This window comes from Hemitrygon akajei, chromosome 4 (genome assembly GCF_048418815.1).
Source record: "Hemitrygon akajei chromosome 4, sHemAka1.3, whole genome shotgun sequence".
NCBI classification, from domain to species: domain Eukaryota; kingdom Metazoa; phylum Chordata; class Chondrichthyes; order Myliobatiformes; family Dasyatidae; genus Hemitrygon; species Hemitrygon akajei.
Window position 1 is genome coordinate 13,427,773 of NC_133127.1, and position 19,581 is coordinate 13,447,353.

Below are 19,581 nucleotides of genomic sequence, written 5' to 3' on the forward strand. Positions count from 1 at the left end.
TCTGCTGGCTAATTGCTTTTGGTTGGAAAATTAAAATTCGAATGCAGGATGCCTTCATTATAGCCATAAGAACATAAGACATAGGAGCAGAAAAAGGCCATTCGGCCCATCGAGTCTGCTCCTCCATCCAATCATGGCTGATTTATTTTCCTTTTCAACCTCATTCCCCTGTTTTCTCCTCAGAACTTTTGATGTCCTTACTAACCAAGACCTTTCAGCCTCCACTTTTAATATATCCAATCACTTGATCTTCACAGCTGTCTCTGGCAAAAATTTCTCTGATTTGCCACTATCTGGCTAAAGAGATTTCTCCTCATCTCTTCTATTTGTATGTCCTTCTATTCTGAAGCTTTTCCTCCTGATCCTAGACTCCCCCACTAGAGGAAATATCTTCTCCATGTCCACTCTATCTAGGCCTTTCAATATTCTATAAGTTTCAATGAGATCCCCCCTCATCCTTCTAAATCCCAGCAAGTATTGGTATAGGTCATTGGCGAGGCTGCACTGAGAAGAGTACTGTACATAGTGTCGGGCATCCTGTTACAAAGATCAGCTTTATTTCTCACGTGCAGTGAAGTGCATCGTTCCGTCAGATCGGCAAGGATTGTGGTGGGCAGCCTGCGAGTGTCACCATGCTTCCGACACCAACTTTGCAGGCCCATTGTGTGCCTTTGGAATGTGGGATGAAACCGGAGCACCAGGAGGAAACCCACAGGGAGCACAAACAAACACCTAACGGACTGAGGCGGGAATTGATCCCCGATCGCCCAGGAGACAGGCGTCAGAGTCGGTGGGCTCCACTGGAGGTGGTGTGGTGTGGAGTTGGTGCTGCCCCCCTGTGCTCACTTGGCAGAAGACGAGCTGTACTGTGTTTGACCGCAGGCTGCTGCAAAGTTCCTGAACTCAGGGACTTGGACTGCATATTTTTCAGTGACTGCATTTCACTGATGTCTTATACGTGCTACATGTGTCTTGTGCTGTGTATGACTGCTGGTGCTGTGTTTTGCACCCTGGCTCCGGAATAATGTTGTTTTGTTTGACTGTATTCATGTGTGGGGTATATGGGGTATACAGGGATAGCCTTGTCGTGTCCATTCTGGGGCAGCTCAATCACCTTTGGTCCCCACCAGACACTCAGCTCTCACCTGAGGCTCCAATTAGCTGCTGTTTGTTTGTGACCGCAGCCACGCCCCCGGTACACTGCTTCGACAGGCAGGTTGAACACAGTAGGTCGTTACACTAACAGCTATGCTAGGACAGAATGCAGATTAAAGTGTTACAGTTATGGAGAGTGCCGTGCAGGCAAACAAAGATCCATAATGAGGTAGATTGTGAGGATGAGTCCACTTTACTGTATTAGGGAGTGGTTCAATAGTCTGATAACAGAAGATGCCCTCGAGCCTGGTTGTAGGTGCTTCTATGCTTCTGTATCTTCTGCCCAAGGAGAGGGTGAGAGGGGGAGAATACGGAATGAGTTATTATTGTCACTGGTAGACACGATATAGGCATCTGAGAGGCTCTTAGATAGACACATGGAGGAACATGGACTGGTTTAATTTGCAACCACAAATATTTAGTCTGCAAGGACTCAGTCCTGATGCAGGGTTTTGACCCAAAGCATCGGTGATTCCTCTCCCCCACTCCCCCCCCCCCCACCCATAGATGCTGCTTGACCTGCTGAATTCATCAGCAGATTGATTGTTGCTCCAGATTCCAGCATCTCCGGTCTCTTGTGTCTCCATTAGTTTCATTTGGTATCATTAGCCCAATTAATTTGATACAATATTGTGGGCTGAGGGGCCTTCTCTGTGCTCTAGATGCTTTCTGTACAAAGATACGGTGAAGAGCTTCTGTAGGTGTACCATCCAGACAGATTAGATCCACGCAAAAATACATTAAAGTAGTACAGGCTCAGAGCCATCATTGGCTCCTCATGTTAATCCTCATGTCTTAACGTTATACTTGGGTGTCAGGGTCTCTACCAAAGGAGCTCCTTCCCTCTGCTAGCCTGTGGGTTCCCCTTGGGCAAGGTGTAGCACCTGTTTAGCCCCACCCTCCTCCCTGCACACTGATCAGGGTCACGTGAAGCCATGGGAGCAGGAGGTGGATGGTCGTATGAGCAGCTGGTGTATATCACAAGTCCTGGTTCTGTGACCACTGACGCCAGGCAGACAATCTTGGAAGAGTATTGACAATGGCTGGGGTCACCCACCTTGTAAAGACACTGCCCAGAAGAAGATAATAGCAAACAATTTCTGTAGAAAAATATGCCAAGAACAATCATATATAACCATATAACAATCACAGCATGGAAACAGGCCATTCCGGCCCTCCTAGTCCGTGCCGAACTCTTAATCTCACCTAGTCCCACCTACCCGCACTCAGCCCATAACCCTCCACTCCTTTCCTGTCCATATACCTATCCAATTTTACCTTAAATGACACAACTGAACTGGCCTCTACTACTTCTACAGGAAGCTCATTCCACACAGCTATCACTCTCTGAGTAAAGAAATACCCCCTCGTGTTTCCCTTAAACTTTTGCCCCCTAACTCTCAAATCATGTCCTCTCATTTGAATCTCCCCTACTCTCAATGGAAACAGCCTATTCACGTCAACTCTGTCTATCCCTCTCAAAATTTTAAATACCTCGGTCAAATCCCCCCTCAACCTTCTACGCTCCAATGAATAGAGACCTAACTTGTTCAACCTTTCTCTGTAACTTAAGTGCTGAAACCCAGGTAACATCCTAGTAAATCGTCTTTGCACTCTCTCTAATTTATTGATATCTTTCCTATAATTCGGTGACCAGAACTGTACACAATATTCCAAATCTGGCCTTACCAATGCCTTGTACAATTTTAACATTACATGTTAATCATGGTCACCCACATCTTACAGCATGGCACATAATGATGATGCTGAATTTCTGGTGATACTATCTGAACCAACTCAATGGGCTGATGGCAGGTAAGAAGAGGTAAAAGACCAGAGTGGGGAATAGAGGAAGAGGAGGGAAAAGATTGTTGACCGGCAGGAGAAATCAATATTTATGCCATCAGATTGGAGGCTACCTAGACAAAGTATAAAGTGTTGCTTCCTCATCCTAATTTTATGCACCTTACTACTTCTGAATAACCATTTTTATGTCATATATGATGATGGTGATAAATCAAATTATGATTCTACTTTATAGTCATTAATGACTTAGACAAACTTCTATAGATGTGTAGTGGAGAGTGTTCTGACCGCATCACAACCTGGTATGGAAACACTAATGCCCTTGGATGGAAAAAATTAAAAAATGTAGTGAATATGGCTCAGTCCATCAGGGGTAAAGCCTTCCCAATCATTGAGCACATCTACATGTCGCAGGAAAGCTGCATCTATCTTCAGGAGCATCCTACACCCAGACCATGTTCTCTTCTCGCTGCTGAGGAGGTACAGGAGCCTCAGGATTTGCACCACCAGGTTCTGGATCAGTTACTATCTCCCAGCCATCAGGCTCTTGAACCAAATGGGATAACTTCACTCAACTTCACTTGCTCCATCATTGAAATGTTCCCACAACTAATGTACTCAATTTCTAGGATTCTTCATCTCATGTTCTTGATATTTATTGCTTAATATTTATTAATATTATTTCCTTCTTTTTATATTTGCACAGTTTGTTGTCTTCTGCTCTCTGGCTGACCACCCAGATTAGGCCGTCTTTCATTGGTTCAGTAATGATTGTTGTTCTATAGATTTATTGAGTATGCCCACAAGAAAATGAATCTCAGGGTTATATATAGTGACATATATGTACTTTGCTATTAAATTTACTTTGAAATTTGAACTTTAAATATTTTTCAATGGTTCACAATCAGAATCAGCTTTAATATCATTGGAATATGTCGTGAAATTGGTTGTCATGTGGCAACAGAACAGTGTAATACATAATAATAAAAATGATAAATTACAGCAATTATATGTATATATTTAAAAAGTTAAATAAGCATCGATCGCATCGCAAAAAGAGAAAGAGAAAAGAGTAGTGAGGTAGTGTTCATAGGTTCAATGTCCATTCAGAAATCAGATGACAGAGGAGAAGAAGCTGCCCCTGAATCATTGAGTGTGTGCCTTCAGGCTCCTGTCCCTCCTTCCCGATGAGACGAGGGAAGTCCTGGGTCATAGGCATTCTTAATGATAGGTGCCAACTTTTTGAGGCATCGCTCCTTGAAGATGTTCTGGGTGCAAGGAAAAATTGTGCCCATAATGGACCTGACAGAGTTTGCAATTTACAAATTTCAATCCTGTGCAGTGCCCCCCCCCCACCCCCCATACCAGACGGTGATGCAGTCAGTTAGAATGGTCCCCGTAGCACATCTGTACAAATTTGTTGTTGGACTCATCTAGTGGGTTTAGTGGATTTTATGTTGGAAAAATGTTACGAAAACTCAGCGGTTTATCAATTAGCTGTTAAGCTCAATTAAGGTCCATTAATCTTTCACAGGATCCCTGCCAGCTAGCATTGTGAGTAGAATTGATTTGTGCTACACAGGAAATTTTTCATTGATCTATGTTAATTTACTGAAATGTCTGCACAATGAGATAGTGTAGTGATTAGCACAACGCTATTACAGCTCGGGGCATTCCGGAGTCAGAGTTCAATTCCAGTGCCGTCTGTCAGGAGTTTGAACGTTCTCCCCAGGAACTGAATGGGTTTCCTCTGGGTGCTCCGGTTTCCTCCATCAGTACAAAGATGCACTGGTTAAACATTGTAAATCGTCCTGTGATTAGGCTAGGGTTAATTAGGTGGGTTGCTGGCCGGTGCGGCTTGGTGGATTCGAAGGGCTTGTTCCACGCCGCCATCATCATGTGCACGGATGGGGTGACACAGTAGAGGAACACTATCACAGCATGCCAGCTGTAAGATCAGGGTTCGATTCTTGATCCTGGCGTAAGGAGTTTGTCCATTGTCCCTGTGATAGTGCATGCTTTCCTCCTGATGCTCCAGTTCCCTCCCACGTTCTAGACATACGGGTTAGGGTTAGTAAGTTGTGGGCATCCTCTGTTGTTGCTGGAAGTGTAGTGACACCTGCGGGCTGCCCCCGACACATCCTCAGATTGTTTCGGTTATTGACGCAAACGTCACGTTTCACTGTATCTTCTGATGTTTTGATATACATGTGACAAATAAAGCTAATCCTATGTTCAAAGGTACAATTTAATGTCAGAGAAATGTATACAATATACATCCTGAAATGCTTATTCTTCAGAACCACCCACGAAAACAGAGGAGAGCCCCAAAGAATGAAAAATAGTTAAATGTCAGAACCCCAAAGTCCCCCCCAGCTCCCCTCCCTCCCACGCGTAAGCGGCCCCAAGCGATGACCCCCCCTCCCCCCACTGGCAAAGAAAAACAAGCACTGGCACCCGCCACCGAGCACTCAAGCGTGAGCAAAGACACAGACTTGCAGTTACCCCAAAGACTTCGCGTTTCACCCGGCATTCGACATACCGCAGGTTCTCTCTCCCCCTAATAAGGGAGAAAGAAGTGTCTCCGTTTTCCCAGTGATTGGGGAGACATAACAAACATTTCACTGGTTTATGATGTTAAAAGTCGCTTTTCTCGAGCTCTGTGCCCGAAGATCACAAAGATTCCGGGTCTCCAGGCACACAGCAGATATCCTGACTCCCCCGACGACACATGGGTCTCCCGTCATGACACTGACCCTCAATCTGCCTGTCTGGAGAGACCCAAGATCCTAGGCTTCTGAATTCAAGCCGAGCTTAGGCCAAGCCTTTGGTGTGCCGAACAATGGCCAGTTATGGAACCCCGAGAGCGGGTCCCATTCCTGCAAAGAACCAAAGTCAGCGCATAACTCCAGCTCGGGGACTTCAGAAGAACTCTGAAAGGGAAAAATAGAGATACTAAAGATGGAAATAGAGCTGTTTCCGAAGATACAAGCAAAGGAGTCGCCGTTAGGCGCCATTAACCCTCCTAAGCTCACCTTCCAAAGTTACCAACAGTCACACCCATCAGGTTAACATGCTGGGAATGTTCAGCATTATTTTGGAAGCATAGTAGACAACGAGGAAGGCTGTCAAAGCTTGCAGTGTGATCTTGACCAGATGGGAAAATGGGCAGAGAAACGGCAGATGGCATTCAATGCAGAAAAGTGTGAGGTATTGCAAAAGTAGAGCAAGACTTGCACTGTGAATAGTGGGCTCTGAGGTATGTATGCCCTAGAACATAGAGATCTGGGAATACAGATCCATAATTCCATGAAAGAGGCATCACAGCTAAATAGGGTCATAAAGAGAGCTTATTGCATATTCATCATCACCATTATGTGCCATGTCTGCGTGCACATTGGCCTTCACAAATCAGGGCACTGAGTGCAGGAAGTGGGATATTATACTGTATCAGTACAAAATGTTGGTGAGGATGAATATGGAGTGTTGTGTGCAGTTCTGGTCACCCACCTACAGGGAAGATATCAATGGGATTGGAAGAGTGCAGAGAAACTTTATATGGATATTGCCGGGTCTTGAGGAGGAGAGTTATTGGGAAAGGTTGAATAAGTTAGAACTTCATTCTCTGGAGTACAGGGGAATGAGGAGAGTTTTACAGAGATATACAAAATTATGAAGTGTATATGGGTGAATGTATTCAGTCTTTTCCCCTCGAGGTTGGGTGAATCTAGAACTAGAGTTCATACAGTACTGTGCAAAAGTCTTAGGCACATATATATAGCCAGTGCGAATAAGATTTTTGCACGGTACTGTAGTAATTTTATGTATTCCACTGTAATGCTGCCAAAAGCAAAAATAAATTTTATGACATACTATATGTGAGTGATGACAATCCTGATTCTGATATGGGTCTCTATTGTGGACTGAGAGTGGGAAGGGGGCAGGGAGAGGGGGAAGGGGGCAGGGAGAGGGGAATCATGGTTGGGAAAAGGGGAAGGGAGAGGGGAGGAGTGGGAAGCATCAGAGAGACACTCTGTAATGATCAATAAACCAGATGTTTGGAATCAAATGACCTTGCCTGGTGTCTCAGGGCTGGGTGTGTCTGCACACATGCCAGCCCCAGTCATTGAATTTCTTCTCTGCACTTGTCCCACAGCCCTCCCACGGGGCGGTCCTCCCTCACCATTCCCAACATCATTTGCTCCTGCCAGGTTTACGAACTCACTCTCTCTCCATGTTGACAAACACAATACTGTGCAAAAATCTTAGGCACGTGTGTGTGTGTGTGTGTGTGTGTGTGTGTGTGTGTGTGTGTGTGTGTGTGTGTGTGTGTGTGTGTGTGTGTGTGGTGTGTGTGTGTGTGTGTGTGTGTGGTGTGTGTGTGTGTGTGTGTGTGTGTGTGTGTGTGTGTGTGTGGTGTGTGTGTGTGTGCACTTTTGAACAGTACGGTATTTAGATTTAGGGTGAACAGTGAAATATTTCAGTGGAACCTGATGGGCAACTACTTCACTCTGAGAGTGGGTGTCTGTGGAGCGAGCAGCCAGCGGAAGTGGTAGAAAGATTCAAAAGCGACTTGAGGGGCAACTTTTTCATGCAGTAGATGGAACACATTGCCAAAGGAAGGTGTTGAGGTATAACAGCATCATTTAAGAAGCACCTGGATTGGTACATGGAAGGTGGGACTCAGAGGACTATGAGCAATTGTAGGAAATTTGGTTTATCTGGACTGACATGGTGGTCGGTATGGACTGGTCAGACTGGGCCCGTATCCATGCTGAATTGCTCTATGGCTCCTGTGCTAGATAGACAAATACTTAGATAGAGCTGTAGGGAGAGACATGGATAAATATAGAAAGTGAACAGTGACAGATAGATACAGATGGATTTAGAAAGATGGATAGAGGATGTTTGATGAGTTGATCCACTTGTCAATATAATAACGTGTAATTTATTTGTCTAACTTATAATTATATATTTGAATTCCTGAATTGAACGTGCAGTCCACAAAAGATTATACATTAGACTTCACTGAAATGATTATTTATGAAATAAATTTGCCTTTCTATGACAGCTCAACCTATCTCTCTAAATTAAGCAATCCTCCTCTCGTGGAGCTAATTATTTGGAAGATGTAACGAGGACAAATTCATAAACAGACCATCTATAGCCACGAAGAAGGACTGTGAGAGCTATTTTTAGGGATGTTTGTTGGGCATGACATTGAGATTCATAGAACATTGAATAGTACAGCACATTACAGGCTCTTCCAGCCTACCCTAACATCAATCTAATCCTTCCCTCCCACAGAGCCTACATTTTTCTTACAAGCATGTGCCTATCTAAGAATCTCTTAAGTATCCCTAATGTATCTGCCTCTAGCACCACCCGTGACAGTTCCCCCCTATACTTCCCTCCATTCACATTAAAATGATACCCCATTGTATTAGCCATTTCCATCCTGGGAAAATGATGCTGGCTGTCCACTCTCTCTATGCCTCTTATCATTTTGTACACCTCCACCAAGTCCCCAAAAACTTCCCTCCACTCGCTTCAAATGAAATGTCCTATGGTATTGTCCGTTGCCGCCCAATGACAAAGAAACTGCTGAACTCAATCATCTGACTAATAAAGGCCAATGCACCGTTTGCCTTCTTAATTAATTAATTAGTCTACTTTCTGAGATACAGAACAGAATAAGCTCTTTCGGATCTTCGAGCCACGCCACCCAGCAACCCCTGATTTAACCCTTGCCTAATCATGCCACAATTTACAATGATGAATTAACCTACCAACCTGTACGTCTATGCACTGTGGGAGGAAACCAGACCACCAGGGGGAAACCCACTCTGTCATGGGCAGAATGTACCAACTCCCTACAGGCAGCAGTGGGGATTGAACCTGAGTCGGCAGTACTGTAGAGTGTTGTGTTAACCACTGCATTGCTGGAATAACAGTATGCACAACAAGCTTTTCACTGTGTGCCAGTACACGTGACATTAATAAACCAATTCCAATTCCAATAGAACTGGGGTTCACAACCTGGGTTCACAACCTGGGTTCACAGACCCCTCGGTTACTAGCAGGCACATAAAGGGTTTGGAACCCCTGAAACAGGTCTTTTCTACTCAAGATGGTAGATGGTAGCAGGACTCCCTCTGTTCTGCACGGTCCAGGAAAACTACTGGGGTAAGGGGAAGCATCTGAATCCAGGATGCTTTGACACACTTCTACCTTCCAGAGCTGAGAACACTGACAATGGAACTCAGGCCTTTAATATAAAGAAATATTTAACCTGTCACTCATACGTAACTTCTCTGAAGCAGCAACAATACCCAGAGGTCCCTGACACATAATGGCTCAATTTATATTCTTATACAGAATTAAATCTTGCAGGCATCAGTTTAGACATCCTTAATGTAATGGGGAGACTAGGAGGCAATAAACCTTCATGACACCTTCAAGTAAGGAAAACACAATAACACAGACGCCCATGTCAGAGAAGAGGCGTAATGGATAAATTCGGCTACTTGAAGTAAATAATCTGGGATGAGCATGTCATGGAGAATTAGATAAAGGAGATTCACAAATCACCTGCCATGCATCTGAATGATATTTCAACACCAAATCATTGAATCACACTGATGGAGACCTTTTGTATCAGTCCCCAATCGATCTCAGCAGATGGAGCTCAATGTGTGAAGCAATACATTTTGGAAGGTTGAATTTGAAGGCAGAATACAAGGTTAATGGCAGGATTCTTAGCAGAGTGGAGGAGCAGAGGGATCTTGGGGGTCCACGTTTACAGATCTCTGTCCCTCTCACTCCAGAGGAAGCTGCAAAGTATAATTGATGTGGTTTGTGGTTTGGACTCTGCAGATCATGTTCTATGTGGTTCTGGCTTCTGGTAACTCCTGTTTTTTTAATGCTATTTTGCCCAACTTCGATCGGGGCAGACTGGTTCTGCAGCCTGCAGTCAACAAGCAACACAGCACTAAATTGAACTGAACTGAAAATTCCAGGCTGTTTCGAAGACTCTGCAGTTTGATGTTTAATATTCCGCGTGTTCTTTGCTTGTTTTCTTTCTCACTTGAGCGACTTGTCCTTTTTTTTGGTGCGTTGCGTGCTTGATGTTTTCTTTGAACAGGTTCCATGGTGTTTCTTTGTTTCGAGGCTGCCTGTGGGAGGACGAATCTCAGAGTTATATACTGTATATATACTTAGATAATAAATGTACTCTGAAACTTTGGACCTATGAAAATTGCTGTGCAACTTGACAGAGCGGTTAAGAAGGCATATGGTGTGTTCATTTGTCACAGGATTGAGTTCAAGGGCCATGAAGTAACATTACCCTGCAGCTCTTGAACTCAATGGCCCAACATTCTTAATTAATTAATTACTGTAGTCTACTTTTTGAGATACAGAACAGAATAAGCTCTTTCGGATCTTCGAGCCACGCCACCCAGCAACCCCTGATTTAACCCTCGCCTAATCATGCCACAATTTACAACGATGAATTAACCTACCAACCTGTACGTCTATGCACTGTGGGAGGAAACCAGAGCACCAGGGGGAAACCCACGCTGTCACAGGCAGAATGTACAGGCGGCAGTGGGGATTGAACCCGGGTCAGCAGTACTGTAAAGCGTCGTGTTAACCACTGCACTGCTGTAATGATCTTTGTGTATGGAATGCAAAACAAAGTTTTCACTGTACTTCAGTACTTGTGACAATAATAAAACAACAGATGAGGAGGAATTTCTTTAGCCAGAGGATGGTATTCAGGTCAGTGGAAGTTATTGCCACAGACGGTTGTGGAGGTCAAGACATTGGCCGTAGTTAAAGCAGAGGATATTATGTTCTCGATTAGTCAGGGTGTCAAAAGTTAAGGGGAGAAGGCAGGGGAATGGCGTTGAGATGCAAAATAAATCAGCCGGGATCGAGTGGTGGAGCAGACTCGATGGGTCAAATGGCCTAATTCTGCTTTCTGTGCCTTATGGTGTCAGTGAGCAGCATGGTCGCCAGCAGTTTGTGTAACATCACTACTGCACCGGTGACCTGGGTTCAATTCCTACTGCTGTCTGTAAGGAGTTTTTACATTCCCCCTGTGACCACATGGGCTTCCTCTGAGTGCTCTGGTTTCCTCCCACAGTCCAAAGATGTAAGGCCAAATTTGGAGTATTGTGTACAGTTCTGGTCACCGAATTATAGGAAAGATGTCAACAAAATAGAGAGAGTATAGTGAAGATTTACTAGAATATTACCTGGGTTTCAGCACCTAAGTTACAGTGAAAGGTTGAACAAGTTAGGTCTTTATTCTTTGGAGCGTAGAAGGTTGAGGGGGACTTGATAGAGGTATTTAAAATTATGAGGGGGATAGATAGAGTTGACGTGGATAGGCTTTTTCCATTGAGAGTAGGGGAGATTCAAACAAGAGGACATGAGTTGAGGGTTAGGGGTCAAAAGATTAAGGGTAACATGAGGGGGAATTTCTTTACTCAGAGAGTGGTAGCTGTGTGGAACGAGCTTCCAGTAGAAGTGGTAGAGGCATGTTCGGTATTGTCATTTAAAGTAAAATTGGATAGGTATATGGACAAGAAAGGAATGTAGGGTTATGGGCTGAGTGTGGGCCAGTGGAACTAGGTGAGAGTAAGCGTTCGGCATGGACTAAAAGGGCCGAGATGGCCTGTTTCCGTGCTGTAATTGTTATATGGTTATATGGTATGGGTTAGCAGGTTAATTGGTTAGGTGGATGTAATTTGGCGATAAGGGCTTTTAGGTAAGGAAGGGCCTGTTACTGTACCGTACTTCTAAAGAAAATAAAATAAATAAAATGGTTGAAACCCAATTTACAGCTACAACAAAGTACCAGAGGCAGATTTCCAGGTCAAGATGTTGCTGCCCCCATGCCAGTGAGCTGGTTGGTGGTCAGGGACCAGGGTTTTGGCATTGAGGTTGGTAATTGTGCACTGAAGCCTTTCTATGAATGTCTCCATCGCTGATGGGTTCCACGCAGGGCAGCTTCTGCCTTGGGCTTGTCAATAAATAATGAGAAGTTGATTATTGGGGGATTGTGGAAACTGGTCAATATACGACAGAGGGCAGTCCTTAACAAGACTCTCCTGTCACAACCGCAGGCCCTGTTGTGGAGTCTGGGTGCTCTCGCAGGTGGGCAGCTGAACGAAGATGGCAATCACCCACAGATTCCACCCAATTATTGTATTTAATTCTCTTCCTTTTGTTTCAGTCTTGTCATAGCGACGACAACTCTCCCTGCTTACCTTAGTCCACGTTCTGGGAAGGAAGAGCAGTGATTTAGATAGATGCCGTTAATTTAGTTCTATGTTATTGCTTTCGAGCCACAGTGACAGTTTTAGTTGGTTTGAGAGTTTTTAGTTAGTGGCCCTGTTGGCCCAATGTTTATTATTTTTCTTTGTTCTGTACAGTTTCTCTTAAAACTTTCTAATTACAGTACTCTTTTTTATTGCTGTTTTTGAGCAGTTGATCAGGACAATCGAAGTAGACTGAGATGCTTTGGCAAAGATTAGGCCTGTGGCCTGCATTGACTCACAGCACAGTGCTGAACTGTATATTGCTGGCTTGATGTTTGATGTTCTGTGTGTTGTTTGCTCATTTTTGCCGTTTGTGCAGTTTGTTCTTTCTTTCTCGCCTGCTGGGTGTTTGAAGTTTTCTTGAACGGGCTCCATGGTGTTTTTTTGTTTCGTGGTTGCCTGCGGGAGGAGGAATCTCAGAGTTGCATTCTGTCTACGTGCTTTGATAATAAATGTACTTTAAGTCTCTCGCTCTGCACTTGGACCATCCCTGAACTCCTGTCAATTGTGGGCAGCATGGTAGCATGGTGGTTAGCACAACGCTTTACAGTACCAGCGACCTGGGTTCAATTCTCGTTGCTGTCTGTAAGGAGTTTGTACGTTCTCCCCGTGACTGTGTGAGTTGCATTTGGGGGCTCCGGTTTCCTCCCTCTGTTCAAAGCCATACTGGTTGATAGGTTAATTGGTCATTGTAAATTGCCCCGTGATTAGGCTAGGGTTAAATTGCGGGTTGCTGAGCAGCGTGGCTCGAAGGGCCTGTTCCACACTCTACCTCAATAATTAAATAAATACAATTTCACTCTGTTCATCCACACCACTTGTTTTGTGTGGGATTCTATCCACTGAAGCGGAGCAGAATGAAACATTATTTTCTCAATTTACACTGGTCATTGAGTCCCTCTGCTGCTTAACCCTATACACCATCTTTTATTGATGATGATTGATTGCTGATTCAGAACCAACCATCCCCTGCCCCCCATCCACTCCTTCTGGCCCCAGCAAACATCCATTTGGCTAGCCTAATAATAGCGGCTGGGATACGGTCCTCAGGGATTCTTGAGTTTCATTCCCCGGCGGAGCTTCTTCCGACGATGCTAATTCGCTAATCAACAGACACAGCGTGCTGGGAAACAAGGTTATCCTGACAAGCAGCATTAATGGCAACAGTAAGCAGTGAGTGAAAATACACACAGTGGCCACTATATTAGGTACATTCTGTATCTAATAGTGTCACTGGGCCTATGTGTGGTCTTCCGCTGCTGTAGCCCAACCACTTCGAAGCTGGACGCGTCGTGCATTCAGAGATGCTCTTCTGCACACCACTGTTGTAACACGTGGTCATTTGAGTTACTGTCGCCTTCCTGTCAGCTTGAGCTAGTCTGGCCGTTCTCCTCTGACCACTCCAAGTAACAAGGCGTTTTCATCCACAAAACTGTCATTGATTTGATATTTTTTCTTTTTTTGCACCATTCTCTGTAAACCCTAGAGATTGTTGTGCGTGAAAAACCCCAGGGGACCAGCAGTTTCTGAGATACTTAAACCATTGGCACCGATAATTATTCCCCAGTCAAAGTCACTTAGATTACATCTCTTCCTTATTCTAATGTTTGATCTGAACTACAACTGGACCTTGCGATCATATCTGCATGCTTTTATGCATTGAGTTTCTGCCGCATGATTGACTGATTAGATATTTGCATTAATGAGCAGGAGTACCTAATAAAATAGACACCGACTGAGTATTAAGAAGTCATGTCACGACTGTATAAAATTTAACTTTTAAAATATTTTTATTTATTTAGAGGTACAGTGCAGAGTAGGCTCTTTCCGTCCTGCAAGTTGCGCCGTCCTCACCTGATCACAGAACAATTGACAACGACCAATTACCCTAACAACCAGTACGTCTTTGGACTGTAGGAGGAAATCAGCTGCATTTAGAGCACTGTGTGCAATTCTGGCCACTCTATTCACTGAAAATGGCTATGCAAGTGGATAAGGTGGTACTGAAGGTCTATGGTATGTACCCACCCACCCACCTACATACCCCATCACCATTCAGCTATTACCTGCCAGTTTGTATTCCTTCCCCTCACCCCCACCCCCACTTCTTAATCTGGCTTCTTCCCTCTTTCTTTCAGCCCTGAAGAAGGGTCTCTCCAAAATCATCGACTGTATGTTCCTCTCCATAGCTGCTGCCTGACCTGCTGAGTTCCTCCGGCATTTTGTGTGTGCGTTACGTGGAGATTTCCAGCATCAGCAGCATCGCTAGTGTATGTGGTGTGTTTCCCTTCATTGGTAAGGGAGCAGAGTCAGGAATTCATGTTGCCCCACAGTATCTAAACCTCCAAGCATACTGCATTCAGAGTTTTGTGTGCGGTTCTGACCACGCCATTGCAGGAAGCTTGGGAAGGCTTCGCAGAGCGTGCAGACGAGAATTAAAGTTCAAAGTAAAATTCAAAGGGATGTTTAGATAGGCATATGGATATAAGAAAAATGGATGGAATATGGACATGGTGTAGGTAGGAGGGATTAGTGCTTGGCTGTTTTTGATTTGCTTTTCAGCTGGTTTGGCACAACATTGTGGGCTGAATGGCCTCTTCCCGTGCTGTACTCTGCTATGTTTTATGTTTGGTGCCGCGCCACGAGCCTCTGCAGGCCGCAGGGCCATTCTTCACGGCAGCGTCCCAGTCCGCACCGATCAAACGGCTCAGAGACAGCAAAAAAAAAGAGTAACCAGAATGAAGAGTGGTCAGAACTGAACATAGTACTGAAAATAGTAAATGCTGGGACAACAGGGCCACTAAATAAAAACTCTTCAACCAACTGATGCACCATCAATAACTCTCCGAGACATGAGGCGAGATATCGGCTTTTATTGGCTGGAAGAAAGAACAAGCAGCAATTGACCACCACACTACATCCTGGAGACTGAGGGCAGGGCTCAGGCTCCAATCGCCTTTATACCGGGGTCCATGGGAGGAGCCACGGTCAGTGGGAAGAGCCATGGTCAATGGGAGGAGCCACAGTCAGTGGGAGGAGCCACAGGAACAGTCAGTGGGGGGGGGGGGGGCGTGTCCAGACAGATATATGTAGTTCACCACACCAACTAGAACTGTTCCTGTGCTGTACTGTTCTATGCTTCTAAGTTTTAAATTTATTATTAAAGTATGTGTATGTCACCATACACAACAGTGAGATTCATTTTGTCGCGAGCATATTCAATAAATCCATAATAAAATCAATGAAAGACTGCGCCAAGTAGGGCATTAAACCAGGATGCAAAAGATAATAAACTGTGCAAATACAAAAAGAAAGAAATAACAATAATATATAAATAAGTAATAAACATCAAGAATGTGAGATGAAGTGTTCTTCATTTGTAATGAAAAACTGTACGCTAACAAAGATGGACAACAAGATGTGCAAAAGACAACAAATGGTACAAATTCTCTCTCCACACCCAGGACTATATGGCTAGGCACAACTCAAACAGCATTTATAGATTTGCTGATGACACAACTATTGTGGACAGAATTTCAAATAGTGAAAAGGAAACCTAAAGGAATGAGATAGATCAGCTGATTGAGTGGAGTCAACAGCAACCTTACTCTCCACATCAGTAAGATCAAGGAATTGATTGTGAACTTCAGGAAGGGTAAGTCAAGGGAACACACAGTCTTCATTGAGGAGTCAAAAATGGAAAGGATGAGCAGTTTCAGGTTCCTGGGTGTCCACATCTCTAAGGATCTATCCAGCACTCAACAAAGAAGGCATTGACTGCGGCGATATTTCATTGGGAGTTTCAGGAAAAGCGGTATGTCACCAAAGACACTCGCAAATTTCTACAGGTGTAACATCCTAGCTGGTTGCATCACTGTCTGCTCTGGAGGGGCCACTGCACAGGATCAGGAAAGGCTGCAGAAAGTTGTTAACTCAGTCAGCTCTGTCCTGGGCTGCAGCCTCCCCAGCATCAAGGAAATCTTCAAAAGACAATTCCTCAAAAAGGCAGCATCCATCATTAAGGACCCCTATCATCCAGGCCATGCCCTCTTCTCATTGCTACTATCAAGGAGGAGTTACAGGAGTCTGAAGACACACACTCAATGTTTCAGAAGCAGCTTCTTTCACTCTGCCATCAGATTTCTGAATGGACATTGAAACCATGAACATTTCCTCTCTAACTTTTTTCCTTTCTTTTTGCAACACATATTAAATTTATTACTTTTGTATATATACTCATTGTAATTCATAGTGTTTATATATTGCAGTTTACTGTTGCCACAAAACAACAAATCTCATGGCATGTGTCGGTGAATTTAAACCTGACTCTGAGATCCCCTGAACGCTGACCCCACTCCGTACCGAGTGAGGTAAACCAGACATAACTGGAAACAGCATGGTGGCACAGCGGATAAAGATGAGAGTTCAATCCTGACTTCAGCTACGTCTGTGTGGAGTTTGTAACTTCTCCCTGTGACTGAGTGGTTGTCTTCAGGTGCTCTGACATCCCAAAGACGTGTGGGTCGTTAGGTTAATTTGCCACAGTAGAACATTACAGCATGGCACAGGCCCTTCAATCCATGAAGTTGTGTCGTCCTTTTCAAAGTCAAAGTAGATTTATTATCAAAGTATCTACAACCCTGAGAGTCATCTTCCTGCAGACAGTCACGAAACAACAAAACCCTATATACAAAAAAAGAACAGATCAAGCATGTGACAAAAAAAGAGCAAAAAACACAGAATATAAAATATAAAACCACAGAGTCAATGAGTTAGTCTACTCTAAATTCAAGCTAACCATTCCCTCCCACATAAAGTTAAAGTCTGTCCCAAGCCTTATTTATATGCTCATCCGGTGTTTATGCCGGTTTCTGTGGCGTGAAGCGACTGAGAGTACGAGACTCCCCCCAAATAGGATGCCAGTCTATCACAAGGTTAACCCCCAGCATTTTGCCAGTACCCATTTTCAGCTGGAGCAATGTGTGGTTAAGTGCCTTGCTGAAGGACACAACACATTGCCTCGGCTGGGGCTTGAACTCATGACCTTCAGATCGCTAGTCCAACACCTTAACCACTTGGCCATGCGCCACACTCCTCCCACATAGCCCGTCATTTTTCTATCATCCATGTGTCTATTGCAAGCTTATTAAATGCCCTTAAGTTTTTCCTAATGTGTTGGTGATTGGTAGAAGCTTTGGGATACTTCCTTGTAGATTGAACAGAATTAACGGAGAGATGAGGGGTGATTGATAAGTTTGTGGCCTAAGGTAGAAGGAGTCAATTTTAGAAAACCTAGCACATTTATTTTTCAACATAGTCCCCTCCTACATTTACACACTTAGTCCAGCCGTTGTGGAGCATACAGATCTTGGATCTCCAGAAAGTGTCCACAGCAGGGGTGATTGATAAGTTTGTTGCCTAAGGTAGAAGGAGATGAGTAATACAGCTCTCGTTACATGCACATGCAGTTTAACCCTTTGAGAGATTATGCAGAAAGTTTGAAGTTAATAACTCATCTCCTTCTACCTTAGGCCACAAACTTATCAATCACCACCTGATGCATTATTAACTGATGAGTTATTAACTTCAAACTTTCTGCATAATCACACAAAGAGTTGAACTTCAGGCTTCTGTACCTCCTACCTGATGGTAACAGTGAGAAAAGGGCATGCTTTGGGTACTGGAAGTCCTTAATAATGAATGCTGCCTTTCTGAGACACTGTTCCCTGAAGATATCCTGGGTACTTTATAGGCTGGTACCCAAGATAGAGCTGACTAGATTTACAACCTTCTGTAGCTTCTTTCAGTCCTGTGCAGTAGCCCCTCCATACCAGGCAGTGATACAGCCTGTCAGAATGTTCTCCATGGTACAACTATAGAAGTTTTTGAATGTATTTTTTGACATGCCAAATCGCTTCAAACTCCTAATAAAGTACAGCTGCTGTCTTGCCTTCTTTATAACTGCATCGATATGTTGGGATGATGTTAGATCCTCAGAGATCTTGACACCCAGTAACTTGAAGCTGCTCATTTTCTCCACTTCTGATCCCTCTATGTGGATTGGTATGTGTTCCTTCATCTTACTCTTCCTCAAGTCCACAATCATCTCTTTCGTCTTACTGACATTGAGTGCCAGGTTGTTGCTGTGACACCATTCCACTACTTGGCGTATCACACTCCTGTAATGCCCTCTCGTCACCGCCTGACATTCTACCAACAATAGTTGTCTCGTCAGCAAATTTCTAGGTGGTATTTGAGCTATGCCTAGCCACACAGTCATGTGTATATAGAGAGTAGAACAGTGGGCTAAGTACACACCCCTGAGGTGCGCCAGTGTTGATTGTCAGCGAAGAGGAGATATTATCACCAATCCGCACAGATTGTGGTTTTCCAGTTAGGAAGTCAAGGATCCAATTACAGAGGAAGGTACAGAGGACCAGGTTCTGCAACTTCTCAGTCAGGATGGTCATCAGGGAAAGGCTACAAGTCCATCACCACCAGAAATCCATATCATCTCCTAACCTTCTGTCCTGTAGCTATCCAGCTCCACAACAAAACTCACTCAGGGGTAATAGCCTAAATGACCCTGCACATTTGTTCATTATATGCTATGACATATGACGTGGGCGTTTGTGGTCTTCTCTATGACCATGAAAGCTCTTAGCAAATTTTTCTACAGAAATTGTTTGACATTGCCTTCATCTGGGTAGGTTCTTTACAAGACAGGTGACCTCCGCCATTATAGACCATAAGACCATAAGATCAGAATTAGGTCATTTGGCCCATTGAGCCTGCTTTGCAATTTTTCATAGCTGATTCATTTTCCCTCTCAGCCCTAGTCTCCTGCCTTCTCCTTGTATCTTTTCATGCCCTGACTAATCAAGAATATATCAACTTCTGCCTTAAATATACCCGATGACTTGGCCTCCACATTTGCCTGTAGTAATGAATTCCACAGATTCACCACTCTCTGGCTAAGGAAATTCCTCCTCATCTCCATTCTATACTGAGGCTGTGTCCTTGGGTCTTAGACTCTCCCACCATAGGAAACATCCTCTCTACATCCACTCTGTCGAGGCCTTTTAACATTCGATAGGTTTCAATGAGGTCACCCCTCATTCCTCTGAATTCCAGTGAGTACAGGCCCAGAGCCTTCAACTGCTCCTCATATGACAAGCCTTTTAATCTCAGAATCATTTTTGTGAACATCCTTTCAACCTTCTCCAATGTCAGCACATCCGTTCTTAGATAAGGGGCCCTAAAATGCTCACAGTTCTCCAACTGAGGGCTC